We start from the raw sequence: 15,317 nt of genomic DNA, 5'->3' as shown, positions 1-15,317 counted from the left end.
GCTCTCGTGAACGGACCGCCGTGGTATTTTTAAACACGGTGGATGCCTCTCGTTGCTGTGAAATTCAACAGATGAATCTAAATACTCGCCATATGATATGGAACTTTCATCAGAACCACTTACATTCAACGTGTGAATTAGAGGGTTTCTCGACACATGATGTTGAAATTTCAGCCACCGCTGTGTAATTCAAAATATACACTGTAAAACGTCGACATAGGAAATAGAACTTTAAATTACCACTGTATAATTCAACATATCAAATCTAAACTCTCGATCTAGAAAATGGAACTTTAACGATGTGCAATTTGATCCAACACGTGATATTGGATTTCTCGACATACGACATTTAAATTTCAACTTCATATTTCTCATTGGACCAGCTTTTGTCCGCTACGGCGCCTCACAAATCATTCTGAAAAGATTCAACTGCATCTAAAGGAGAGTCAGGACTTGTTTCTATGCTGCCTCATAAAAAGGAGAAAATTACAAGCAATAATACTACTCATAATTACAGAATCAGAAATAATTAATAAAATTTTGAAATTAGACGCACGTTTTTAGGTACACGTCTTGTATTAGTCATGCTGTCTCTGGAGGATTCTTTTATAGAAGAAAGCACTAAGTCAGAGCTTTTAGGATGCAAGTGATGAAGACAGAAGTGCTTGATCAACATGTCTGATAACAGCCTTAGATTGCAAGAAGAAATATCGTGTTTTTAAAACAAAGTCCTGCATCCTCAAAAGTTTATAGCTTTGTTCCTGACAAAATTTTCATAATGTAAAACATCTGACCGTATACAGAGAAATAACATCATCCATAAGGAAATACAAATTATATGAAGAAAAAAAGTTAGTCTGGAAATAATAGACTGCATTCCGTTTTGTGGAATTTTAGTGGCAAACCATGGCAGCAAGAAAAGCAAAAAGTATATATATATATATATATATATATATATATATATATATATATATATATATATATATATATATATATATATATATATATATATATATATATATATATATATATATATATATATATATATATATATATATATATATATATATATATATATATATATATATATATATATATATATATATATATATATATATATATATATATATATATATATATATATATTTATATATATATATATATATGTATGTATGTATGTATGTATGTATGTATGTATGTATGTATATATATATACATATGCAAAAGTACAATGCTGGTAAATGTTTTCGTGGATGATGTGAACAGTTTGAAGGGGACCATAATGCTATTGAAAGCAAAAATGTTGAGATAGTAAAGATAAAATGTATCATGCAAGTAGTAAAGATAACATGTAATTAAAAATAGTAAAGATAAAATTTCATATACCAGTACTAAAGATAAAATGTAATTACAACTAAGACACAATGTAATTACAACTAGTAAAGATAAAATGTAATATACAGTAGTAAAGATAAAATGTAATTACAACTAAGAAAGATACAATATAATTACAAGTAGTATAGAAAAAATGTAATATACCAGTACTAACAATAAAATGTAATTTACAAGTAGGAACTATAAAGTGTAATTACAAGTAGTTAATATAACATGTAATATACAAAAACTAAATATAAAATGTAATTACAAATAGATACACATCTATTCAATGCAAGAATAATGCTGGTACTCGACATAACAAAAACTACAGCTGTGTAGAGAAATAAGAGGTAGAAAATTGATACAGTTGCAATTTGATGGGTTTTGTGTATAATATAATTAACTTGTATTATGTATTGCTTTCCAATAGAAAACAAATGTATTATCATCTATTAATACAAAACAAAATATGAGAAAAAGAACAAAGGAAATCGACACAATCAAACCGTGCGATAGAATACAACATGTATAATACATGCAACAGACAAGCATACGGTTAATGATTAATCATTCCACGAACAATTGTCATAGCAAATACAGGTATCAAACGCAGCACATCTGCGATTTATTGAACTGTAATATGTGGACATGATAAAACGTATATAGACAGCAATAATGAAACATATGGGTACCGAATAATTATCACAAGTACAAAGAAAAAAGTGGAAATTTGAGTGGTGTAATTTTTGTTTAAAAATCTGATAATATATGCAATAGATTATCATATACGCGGGGAATTTTACTAGGATAATATGATATTGTAAGATATCACATGCAGTTTATATGTTCCAGTATATGTAAATAATGCATTGCTTATATGTAGATATTGTCATATTGTAAGATATTTCTATCACATATATTATCATATTAAATTAGGGGGAGGTACACACTGTCTTGTTCATTGAACGAATGATATAGTTCACATATAAAAACTTTTGGTACACGTACACAGTTTTGTTAAAGCAACATGGGTAATTCTCTTGTATCTTAACATAATCCTTGTCTTATTCAGAAGAAGAAAAACAAACATTTAATTTTTAAAAAATCCAAATAAGAAACGTATTATATGTTCCAGGAAATATACAAAATATGTACACTATCCAATTTTTAGTAAAAAATAATCCAGCAAATAATAGGATAATAACATCATGGTCAATATAGTCAGTATGGTCAATATAGTCATCGTGATCAATATAGTCTTGATGGCCAATATAGTCATCACGACCAATGTAGTCTTCATGGCCAATATAGTCATCATGACCATAGTCATCATGACCAATATAGTCATCATGGTCACTATAGTCATCATTGTCAATATATTAATTATGGCCAATATAGTTATCATGACCAATATAGTCATCATGACCAATATAGTCATCATGGCCAATATAGTCATCATGGCCAATATAGCCATCATGGCCAATATAGTCATCACGACCAATATAGTCATCATGGTCACTATAGTCATCATTGTCAATATATTAATTATGGCCAATATAGTTATCATGACCAATATAGTCATCATGACCAATATAGTCATCATGGCCAATATATTCATCATGGCCAATATATTCATCATGACCAATATAGTCATCATGGCCAATATAGTCATCATGGCCAATATATTCATCATGGCCAATATAGTCATCCTGGCCAATATAGCCATCATGGCCAATATAGTCATCATGACCAATATAGTTATCATGACCAATATAGTCATCATGACCAATATAGTCATCATGGCCAATATAGTCATCATGGCCAATATAGTCATCCTGGCCAATATATTCATCATGGCCAATATAGTCATCCTGGCCAATATATTCATCATGGCCAATATAGTCATCCTGGCCAATATATTCATCATGGCCAATATATTCATCATGACCAATATAGTCATCATGGCCAATATAGCTATCATGACCAATATAGTCATCGTATTCAATATAGTCAACATATGCAATATAGTCAACATGGTCAATATAGTCAACTGAGATTTTAAAGTTAGTGGTGGAGAAAAAAAAGACAGATTGTGAAATGGCTGTTAAAATGAAAATTAATGGAATATGTCTTTCTAAAAGGAATAACCAATGGATGAGACAAGCTTAAAATGTGCAATCTTGAAATTGAAAAGTATTCAATAGCATTATACATAAACATGGAAGCAATATATTGGATTTGTAGGGCTATATGTGAAATCTCTTGTCAATAAGTATAGACACCTACATGTAGCAGCACAATTCGTTTGATTTAGTATTTTACGATACAGCAACACAGGTAGGTTATGTAGTGGCGAGACAATCGGAGTAGAGTGTCTTGCCCAAGGATACGGCACAATAGCCAACCTGGACAGATCTGAAGGCAAAATTCGGTACAATGTCTGGCATGCTGACCACTGGGTCCTCGTGGTTCATGCCTCCATTAATCGCTTCATTTGACATGCACAAGAGTACATACGGACTCATATGACATGCAGAAGAATACATAGGGACTCATTTGACATGCAGAAGAGTACATATGGATTCATTTGGCATGCAGAAGAGACCAAATGGACTCTACAACATGCACGAGTATGCAGATAGGTAGCAAAAGAATACAAGGGGCATTTTCTATACAGATCAGTGGTGTAGCTAGGATAACTGGACTCCACTGCGGGCCCCCTATGCAAAGTTTACCGATGGGTCCCTGCCTAATGCAGAGTTTAAAAAAATAATTCGTGGACCCTTATGCTTTGGATACTTTTGCTATATGGAAGCTACGACCCTGTTACAGATTTTAGCAGTACGGTTCATCAACCTAGAGAGAGTCTGGGTAGGAGTTTCACAGATTAATATATTTCTTAGGATGATAATTAGTTTCTTTCTTTTTTTTTTTTTTTTTTTGTCTTTTTGTTTAAAGACTATACGGCTTTTATTGAATCGGCAAGTAATAGGAGCAACAATATGAAGAAAACTCTTCTCGAATGGGCACGGTTCGAATTAAGTGGGTGGGGTGATCATGCAACCGTCTGTTGGAGGACATAGGAAGAATCTGACCATATGCATACTGCTTCTGTTGTGTCTTTGACTCCTCGAGAAACCAACCATTTAATTTTTCGGGGGTTGGGGGTTGAGTTTCTGATTTTATTCCTTTTTTAATGTTCATCACTCAGTTGGATTAAAAAAATAAATATTGTGTGTGTGTTGGATTTTCTTAACGTGGCATAAAAACAGTTTCAAATTTATAGTTACGGTGCTTCCAGTGTGACAATTTATAGTGAAGGTTAGCTCTGGGACATCATGCAACAGACATGTAGCATCATATCCCACCCAGTCACATTATCCTGACACCAGGCCGACCAGTCCTAACACTTACCTCTTAATGCTGAGCGCCAAGCAAGGCAGCTGCTAGTACCATTTTTATAAGTCATTGATATTACTCGGGCGCGGTTCGAACCCACGACATCCCGCATCCGAGGCGGACATTCTAACCCCTAGGCCACTGGAGTGGTCAAAAACAATTCTTGCTATGATTTGTAATAAAAGAACTGGTTATGTCCATTATACTGGGCATAAAAAATGTTATCTTTAGGTAACAAATACCAACAAATATCCTGATCTGAAAGAAAATTTAATCCCCCTACCACTCCGAAAATTAAATGGTCGGTCTCGCAACTCAAATTACCGAATCTGAATTGAGCATGTTATCTGCTTACCTAGGGTGATCATTGAATATTCAGTTGTTCATCAGTAATAGCTTTTAGTGAACCTTCCATGTCGCGTAGGTAATAGCTTTTAGTGAACCCTCCATGTCGCGTAGGTAACAACTTTTAGTGTGAACTTGCCTTGTCAGAATCTTTATCCGCCTCTGGCTCTGCCTCTGGCTTTGTAAACGTTTTCCTAAAAAGGTATAGGAATTTTTGTAACCAGTCTTTTTATGTGAAATTACTTGATGCAGCATGACGTGTGCTTAGACATCCCAACTCTTGATGACAAATATGATGATATGTATGAACTACTCGTCGATCAGCGATCCATGGGAGCAACAGTATGGTTTTAGTTGTGTATAAATATGAATTATAATCGTATATAAATATGAATTCTAACCTTGTATAAATATGAATTATAATCGTATATAAATATGAATTCTTATCGTGATTAAATATGAATTCTAGTCGTGTATACATATGAATTCTAATAGTGTATAAATATGAATTATATTAGTGTATAAATATGAATTATAATAGTGTATAAATATGAATTCTAACCTTGTATAAATATGAATTATAATCGTATATAAATATGAATTCTTATCGTGATTTAATATGAATTATAATCGTGTATACATATGAATTCTAATAGTGTATAAATATGAATCATAATAGTGTATAAATATGAATTCTGAGATATTTTCTGTATTAATTATTGCCTTATATGCTACGATGTGGACACTGAACATAGTGTGGCCTTATGTGCACATAGAACATAGTGTGGCATAATGTGCACATTGAACATGGTGTGGCATAATGTGCACACAGAACATAGTGTGAAATAATGTGCACATAGAACATATTGTGGCATAATGTGCACACAGAACATAGTGTGGCATAATGTGCACATGGAACATAGCGTGGTATAATGTGCGCATAGAACATGGTGTAGCATAATGATACCTTTATAACAGCTGAGGTGGAAACAAATGTGCCAAAGATAGAAATTACCATGTCTATGACTAATGGAATCAGAGCTGTCACATAAATTTTTCATGAAAAGAAAAATGTAAATTTGATAACTAGTGACAACTGTGTCATAAGTGTTCAGATCTTTATTTTCTATTTTCAACTTTCTAATGTAAAAAAACAAAATAATGTTCTGTTAGAAAAAATTGTAAATTTAAAAACAGACATTTAAACTTCTTAAGGTTTGCTCAGTGCACACATTCAACTTTCATTAAATAAATGCATGTTGATAAGTAAATACTATACGTGATTATTCAAACATTATGTAAATATTTCATTTATGAGACTCATTTATTTCAGTTTCTAATTTGTAAAAAGTTCTAAAACATTGTTGCCTTTCTTTCCAATCTGCTCCTTTAAAAATAAAACTTATACTTATATATATAAGCAATGCAGACATCAAACATTATAGTAACTTATGCGTATATAGCGGCACAATAGTAATAACTTTTCGTCATACTTTAAAAGAATTGTCTTGGGACGTGTTTTCTCCTAATTAGGGATGGAATTTTTTAAAAATAATTCAATGAACGCAGAGATGAATGTTCACGACAATTTTTATTAACCATGTAAATTATTTTAGTGCCCAATCGCATCCGTTTGAAACTGGTGTGCTTCGAGTTCCAGACGCACGCTTCTGTTTTAAACAGATCCCAATATAAAAGTTTAGCATTTCTCACGTCCGTCATTACAGTACCATTACTCATTGGCAATTATTTGCTCATGTTTGCCTTCAATGCCAGATAATATTGATCAGAAAATAAGTAAAATAAGTATTGATCAGTCGGGTTTCGTGTACCTACAGCGAACCAGTCTACGTTATTTTTACAGTTATCCCGCAGTCAAACAGCTGCCTGGAGCATTCTCCCCTGAAGTTATATAATGCGCCATATTTAAATTACGTTATCTTTTTTTAACATCCCTACTGGGTGCAATTTGACTGAACTTTATCCGTATGTCCTTTAACGGTTTAATATCTGTGTCATTAAATTATCATGAAGTTGGAATGTGGATAATGGCTGGTAATGGTCTCTGACCTAATTAACGCACTCGAGTGAATCAGAAAGTAATGTAGTGAGCGTCTCCAAAGTCAGAATAAGAACGAACATTAAATAAATCCCATTAGGTTTTCAATGGAACGTTTTAAATAGAATTGATCGGGTGTAATAAGAAAATGCATGCTTTTGTTTTAAACAAAAATTACTTTAGAATGTAGAAGTCGAACATGCAGTAAGAACACTTTAAAGTCAACTCGACCACAGCGGTACAAATGGAAACACTCCTTGAATCCGTATGGTCTGTTCTTAGCCTTTGGTTCTGTATATCACTATCAATAGCCAAAGAACAGAACCCAAGTTCATCAAGATTTCAAGGGGATCTAGTAGTCGATATGATGATATACGACTATTAAAAAAAAAAATGTTTTATTTTACGCAATCGAGTCGTGGGTCGATTCTGTAACATGTTTGTAGCATTAACTTTTGAGACCCACGAGTTTTGTTACTCGGGCGTTGTATTGATGCAAATGGAGATAGTAAAAAGCTGACTAATGATATCTGGTGATCATGTGGTCGTGAAGAGCATTCCTTTGACCTAAAGCTTGATATTTTATATTTTCAATAGTTTATTAGGTTTGTTTGAAAATTGCCATCAGTCCCATGCAGTCACGTACGGACAGTTCAGTCAGATTTAGAGTGGAACAGTGGGGCCTTGCAACCGCTCGGAGTGGGTGGGTAAAAGGACAGGTTCTTTTTTATTTATTTATTTATTTTTATTTTTTTATTTATTTATTTATTTATCTATTTTTTTATTTTTTTATACAGCAGTACAGTGGTTCTTATTACGAGACCTGAACTTTGCCATCATTTGTACTCGGAGCCCAGGCTTAAAAAAGGTTGCACCCGGAGTCCACTACAACAAGAATGCCTTTTTAAGTATCCCTAAAAAGTATACATAAAAGGCTCTTTACAAAAGTCCTTTACAAAAGATCATAATTGTTAATATCACCTGACAAGGTACAAAGAAAGATATGCTTCAAGTACCCAATATTGTCTGTGGACTCCTTGCAACTGGTCGCCCATGTTCTGGAAGATATCGACGAATGGAAGTTACACTCAATATACAAAAAGTCTAAACGAAAAAAAAAATAAACCAGTGGCCTTAGGTTTACATAGCATTGGGAAGAAAAAAATTACATCGATCGAAAAATTACAATCAAAATAACCAACCAACCAACCAACCCCCCTAAAAAAACCAACAAAAAATCATTGAGATAATAAGCTTTTACGTGGTTAGGCCAAATTCCTAAAAGAAACTACTAGTCACAAGGACTATTAGTTAGTGAACTCTACTAAATATAAAACAAGACAACAATACTAACCTCGACAGCCGTTAATTAATATTGTTGTGCAGTCCCTAACAGTACGGCACGGCGTTAGCAATGTGTTGTATTAACGTCCTTCAAAGGACGTATTTGCCAGGTCATATAGTCGTATGCATGACTGTGAATGGATGCGTTTCTATCTATATGTCTGTCTATCCACCTTCCTACTACTTGCTTAGCTACCTATATATGTTATCTTTTACCCACTTCTCTGTCTGTCTACGTATCTGTCTGAAAGGGGTGGTTTGCTCCCTGATCTGTTAATATATAATTTACAGACTCAATAACATCATATTCTTGAGCCAGAATAATATCAATCGAAAGATTAAAAAACTGGAGTCGCACAAACTGGAGAGGCACTTACGTATAGAAAATCTCGTGCTCGATAACGGGTCAGAGTAACCCATTTACTCCTTGTCATAATTTGCCTCGTACTATCTGCACTCGTTTTTGTATTTTTATATATAGTGGAAAATTTAAAGTATAAACATTTTGTTCACTATTTCATTTGATATTTTAAAAAAGTTATTACTCAGCACAAGATTATTAAAGTTGGATTTAAACATCGCGACTGAAGTAACTAGTAGAAGGGACGTAATCACACTATTCATCTTCAAAACTGCTCTCTTGTATTGCTTCCCTTTCTCTCTCTCTCCAATGAATGTTGCAACACAGATAAGCAACCTGTTAATAAAACACTAAAAATATATGATTATATTCAACCTGCGTATAAACACCAAACACGATCGTTACACGTGAAAATTTCAGTCATGGATAAAATGGAGTTTAAAAAGGAAAGGTGTTTTTATTTCAATGGGCAACATGATAACCGATGCAAAGGTTTTCAGTTAGAATATTGTCGAATTTCCGAGCTCCACCTACCTACCATCACCTGTCATGTTTATTTAACATTCTAACCCACTCTGAAGCCATACCATGTTTGATTAAGTACGTAAGAATGTCGAGGGTTCTCAGCTTTTCAGACTATAAAGTGGCCTGGTTTGCTGATAGTCTGTTGCCTTGACCTGATTTGCTGACATAACATTGACAAATACAAACTATTATAAATTCACAATCTCTTATCAGTGGTTTTTTGTGTTCTGTTTGTTTGTTTGCTTTTTAATTTAATTTTGAGCCAAAACATTATACTAAAGTGGTAAAACTTACAAAAAGGAAAGAAACTTTAATTTTAAAGAAAGTGCAATGCTGACGAGTGATTATCTATTCGTTAATTGACTTTAAAACCGAATACATTTATCATTAGAATAATAACGTCATTCAGTTTTAAAGTATGATAGACATTGAATTTAACCTAAACTTTTCATAAAATTCCACCCTAACGTTATGAGATATTGAGGTTCAATGTTACAATATAATTCAACTAAAACATGACTACTTGTCTACATGTCTGTATGCGTGTGGAGATAGATATGACCTATCATGTATAACGGCCAAAACGCATTTTGAATGTTCGTTAAAACAATCAAAAAATTAAAAGATAATTCAAAAGCGTCATTTTCAGGAAGAAATTTTAGATATTTAGTGAAAGTAGGTCCTGGTGGGTGGGTGGAGTGACACTAAGGTCAATTTCCAAAGCAATTCAGTAGAGTTTTGTGATACGCAAGTTTATCGTCTTTAACCTTGGGTGGAAACCTCCAATTTGGTGAGTTTTCCGGATTGTTGGGTGGCCACCTTAAAGTGCAAAAAACGAACTTAAAAAAATAAGTCAACTAACATTTGGGTTTCCTATGTTGTTACCGGTCAATGGGAAATAACTCCAGCTCCGCCGCCTTGTTTTCATGAATAAGACGTTTAAGACTATTGTTCTCCTGGACGTTTTGGCGAAGGTAGCAGCAAAAGAAAATATTTTCCCTATATTTTTACGGATATAGTCGTGATTGGTCATCTGTCTGTCTTTTCGTGCGTCTCTCTGTCCTTTAGACCTTCTTTGTGAACTCCATCTGCCCCTAATAAAAGAGGGTGACGATATTGGATTTGTTGTTTCATGAGGCTGAGTGGAACAAAGGATTTTCTTATCTTGGACGACGTCTCTTGGGAAAAGGGGATGGAGTGGGGTCAAAGTTCACCTTATCAACCTGAACTCATCTTCATCGACTGAAAGAGTGCTACCTTATTTGGCATGATATATTGCGAGGACGAGTTGATGGCAGAAGGATTACAATTCTGATAAGGAGTAGTGGGAGTAAACACTGTGCCGGTATTAGCTATGACTTTCATCTCTACCTCAATAACAAAACAAATCTTTTTTTCTTTTAACTTTAGTACAAAAGAAGAGCAGAAATCCAGAGAAATATGGACACCTTACGTAAATTTAGTTGGAAGTACTTTTCGTCCAAAATAAAAGATAGGATTATTACATCACCGCACTTGTGATTATAAAACAGGACTTTAACGGTGACATATTATTTATGTCATGAAAGTTACTCGACTTACTCGCAAAAAAGCATTAAAATATTTTTGTCCAAGAATACCCACCTTTTTACAATTTTACTTTTCTGCAAAATTTGGAAGGCTGCTGCAAGTGCTAGTAGTGGTGGTAGTACCAGCGGAAATCTCAATAGTAGCAGTAGTATTAGCAGTAGTGGCAGCAGAACTATTAGTAATAAAGGACAATATTAGATATGGTAATAGTAGTAGCATTAGCATACGCAGCAGTAGATATTGTAGCAGCAGCAGCAGGAGCAGTAGTTGTAGCTGCAGCAGTAGCAAAAGTATAGATAAGTATAGGCAGTAGATGTGGTACTAGCGGTCAGGTCCGGCGCAAGTGGAACTTTCCACTTTGCGCTCCCCCCATCCTCCAGAATCACTTATTAAACGCTGTTCATTAGTATTAATAATTTATTAATTTCATTATTTAGTCTACATATTTAATGATAATAAATGAATAATCTGACAGTGTACCAGTGTACTTTGTTTTTGGTGCCCCCCCCCCCCAAAAAAAAAAAAAAAACCACAAGTTAGCGCCTTAGGCGACCGCCGTGTGCATATATTGGGATAATCCGGCCCTGGTAGCAGCAGTGATAGAGGCAGCTGTAGTTTCGTTTGGTTTTGTGGGATTTAACGTCGTTAGCACATTACAGGCTATATATGGTGGCCAGAACAAGGTCAAGGACAGGGTTTGTGGGCCCTAGGAAAAATTCTCCAGAAGGCCCCATTGAATTACAAATTGTGACGCCGATGGGCCTCCTGACCGTTGTGAGCCCCTGTAATTTTGTCCTATTTGGCCTACCATATCCAGGACCCGGGGTCAGTATATTTGGCTGAGGGAGAACTTCGGGAAGACTCCAGGAAGAACCATGGACACAAGAGAAGCTATTGGCAAGGTTTCTCACATAACCATGTCGGTGAAGCCGAGACTCAACGCACGCGGACAGAGGTGAGATTATGTGATCTGTGAAGGCGAGGTATATGACCACTCGGCCACACTGGACCCCAGGCAGCAGTTGAAACACCATTAATAGAGGCAGCAACATCAGTAGTATTAGTAGCATTAGTTGTAGCAATAGTAGTGGTAGTACAGGCAGTAATAGTAGTAGTAGTAAAGGCAGCAGTAGTAGTAGCTGTAGAGGCAGTGTAAGGATGCAAATTTCTGTCGATGTATGAAAGGCACATTAACTTGGGACCAGAGAACAATTAATTAGATTTATGGGGACATGTGCTTGTTAAATCGCTATACTGCAATGATTTATAATGCCTGTGTCGGGAGAGGAAGCGATTCTTAATTAAGCCTTCGTTTACTTAGCCGTTAGACGACTTAAAAAGGGAAGGGTACCTTCGATTTTATATCGGAACTGTCAGATTTGAAATTTTCCAGATCTGCTGTTTGGAATTCTATAAGTCATGCTGACCGCAATTTAGGCGACTATTTATAAAAGGCGATAAATATGTTTAATCTTGATTGGTTACGCTAAATAAAGGGCGGGGTTCCCACACGAAAATTCCTTGGGGTTAAATTGCCCTCATCGAAAGAAATCTACTCAGTCTGCAATTTTCCTGAAAGAGTGAAAATATAAGGGACTCCGAGACTGAATTTGGAAGAAGTTCTCTAGTAAAACATTGGTCAAAGGGACCGGATGTCTGAAAAGTCAATGGACAAAAATTTTAGCGGTAGAAGCGAACAAAGCTTGAAAGCACAAGGTAACTGCGTCAATTTCATGTAGTTCGCTGATACCCATATAATGATTTGCTTGAATTTAATTGCTTATATTTGCATGAATTTATTTGTTTAAATTCGTAGATCAATATTCCTGATATGTGTATAACTGTGTTGAGTTCAGACATCTGAATTCGTACAATGATCTTCTTTATATAAGTTTGACGAATTGTTTGAATTTGTCGTCTTGATTGTTATAGGAATCTAAGAATTTCATGCATTACTTTAGTTGATATGAGTTACAAGAATCCGTTGAATTCACCGATCTGAGAAGATATCGCGTATGTTGAAGACTTGAATGTGTGTATTCGCTATAAAAAAAAAGTATTTAAGCCATGTAATTAATTTCAATCATTCATTTGTGTAACTTAGACGAGAACGGAACCGTTATGTTTCGTGTAATGTTAATGGGAATCATTAATGAAATAGCCATTAGGAAGTACATTAATCTTGTGAAACTAGGTTTCTTCACGGTCTGCCATGTTTAGCTTGACCAGAGAGCCTTTGGTCTGTTTGAATTCCGATAAAACGATATCTGACATAACGAGAGGGGAGTAATGATCTGTTCCCAGTAGGACAACTGACAGAATATGTAGGTTGTCTCTGTTTATTTTGTAAGGGGAAATAGCTCCACGGACGTATCTACTTACGTATCCACCTACCCACACAAGGTTTGAGGGCCGAAAAGAGGCGAGGCAGCAGGGAGGTCGGAAAAGGGAAAAAGCGAAGGGACCTAGAGGAACCACCATAGTGAAGTTGGAGTGGACTGGAATAAGCAGGTTATGAAGTTGCACAAGGCAATGACTTCGATCGTTCACTCGATTATATGATGAACCAATTATATCATTTAAACAGATCGGCTTTGGATAAATATATTTGTTAAAATTCGGTGAAAGATTTATTCCAAAAAGAAGTGTATCTTCTTGATGTAATGTATTATCTCAGTTGTTTATGTAATTGATTAAATGTTTGTTTTTCCATGTACGGGGTCTCGTGTCATTCTGTTCTATTTATTCCATCTTTAATTTCACCCTTTATTTTAATATTTACTCAATCAGGGCAACAATACCGAGGGCGATCACCCTCTAGATAACGATAGCCAAATAAAGCGGACACCTTGTAAGAAGGTACAACCTCATAATACCACACCACCAGTAGCAAACTGCTAAAAGCAGTAATATTAGTAGTAGTAGAGGCAGTAATAGTAGTAGCAGTAGCAGTAGTAGTAGTAGATGACATTTGTGGAGAATAATATTTGATCTTTGTGACTTTTCTTCGAATTAATGTAATGAAACTTGCGTTTGTTATTCTGAACAAACCGAATGCTATTAAAGTTCTCTCCCTTATGTTGATGCTAGAAGATAATAACATCTGACAACATGCGCTTCAGACTGAAACCAAGTTTAAAAAAATCAAACGGCAAGCGGGAATTTAGCGGTGGAGACATTTTCGCTATTCTGCTGACAGTGAGATCACGAAAATATTTACTTCCTAAAATTATCACATTATATATTCTAGTCTTAGCTCTGCCATCACTAAAATTTATCCCAAATTTAAAACCCGTTTCAGATCAAAATAGCCGCAGAAGATACCCGTTATATAGTATATTAATTTGGGATTCTTTGATCGTCCAGCTTCATTGTTTTATCTTTCTTAATTTCATTTTTACACGATTATAATGATTGATTGACTGATTTGATGATATACTTTAATAGATGGAATGTATTAAATGATTTCTGATCACCCGAGAATCAAATGGCCCAAAATTTGGTAATTAATGTTTACAGAATCACACCCATCCTGTCAAACACCAAAAAGATCAAGTTGAATTCATACATGTGATTCAGAACTCTTTCCCTCACAGTAGTAGATTCAATTTGAATTTAACTGGAAACTTCATCCTTTCTCATTGGCAAGAACGGAAACAATGGTGCTGACGTGCCGACAAATGACGATATGACTGGAAACTTGTTAAAGGTACATTAAAAATCTAAATCACACACACACACATACACATACAAATGTCCCTTCAATATGATACCATGTCAACTTCTGTCTGTCCAACTGTCCCTTCAGTATGATACCATGTCAACTTCTGTCTTTCCAAATGTCCATTCAGTATGATACCATGTCAACTTCTGTCTGTCCAAATGTCCCTTCAATATGATACCATGTCAACTTCTGTCTGTGCAAATGTCCCTTCAGTAGGATACCATGTCAACTTGTCTGTCCAAATGTCCATTCAGAAGGATACCATGTCAACTTCTGTCTGTCCAAATGTCAATTCAGTATGATACCATGTCAACTTATGTCTGTCCAAATGTCCATTCAGTAGGATACCATGTCAACTTCTGTCTGTCCGAATGTCCATTCAGTATGATACCATGTCAACTTCTGTCTGTCCAAATGTCCATTCAGTATGATACCATGTCAACTTCTGTCTGTCCAAATGTCCCTTCAGTATGATACCATGTCAACTTCTGTCTGTCCAAATGTCCATTCAGTAGGATACCACGTCAACTTCTGTCTGTCCAAATGCTCCTTCAATATGATACCAGGCCAAATTCTATTTCAATTTCCCTCATTATGATACCATGTCAACTTCT

The sequence above is a fragment of the Sinohyriopsis cumingii genome, chromosome 4, assembly GCF_028554795.1.
Source record: "Sinohyriopsis cumingii isolate HCF-2022 chromosome 4, ASM2855479v2, whole genome shotgun sequence".
Classification (NCBI taxonomy): domain Eukaryota; kingdom Metazoa; phylum Mollusca; class Bivalvia; order Unionida; family Unionidae; genus Sinohyriopsis; species Sinohyriopsis cumingii.
This window is presented reverse-complemented; position numbering follows the sequence as displayed.